We start from the raw sequence: 465 nt of genomic DNA, 5'->3' as shown, positions 1-465 counted from the left end.
TGCACCTCCATCCTAGGGGGCATTATGGGGAGAAGGGAGTGTGCTCTCCCCCTCTACTATGAGATCCAATATCACGAGGCAGTGTCTGCCCCAACCCAAGACTGCCTTTTTCCTCTGTTTCCCAAAGCCACCTCATGTGATGCCTCTTTCTGGTTACAGCTCCCTCAGGCCTTGACAGCCAAATGCCTTGCAAGCTCCACTCCCAGTTCTGCTGGCAATCACATTAGCCCAGCCCATGGTGAGCTTCCTCAGACAGCTGGATCTCCCTCCTACTGAAAGCAGTTAGCTTTCTGAATGCTGCTTCCCCATTGGCTTTTCATTTCTCTCAGCCCCCTAGCCTATTGTAGGTTTCAGAGTAGCAGCCGTGTTAGTCTGTATCCGTAAAAAGATCAGGAGTACTTGTGGCACCCAGGGCTGGCTCTGGCTTTTTGGCCGCCCCAAGCAAAAAAAAAACAAAAAAAAACC

The sequence above is a fragment of the Terrapene carolina genome, unplaced genomic scaffold, assembly GCF_002925995.2.
Source record: "Terrapene carolina triunguis isolate 2854851 unplaced genomic scaffold, T_m_triunguis-2.0 Scaffold42, whole genome shotgun sequence".
In the NCBI taxonomy this organism is placed as follows: domain Eukaryota; kingdom Metazoa; phylum Chordata; order Testudines; family Emydidae; genus Terrapene; species Terrapene triunguis.
This window is presented reverse-complemented; position numbering follows the sequence as displayed.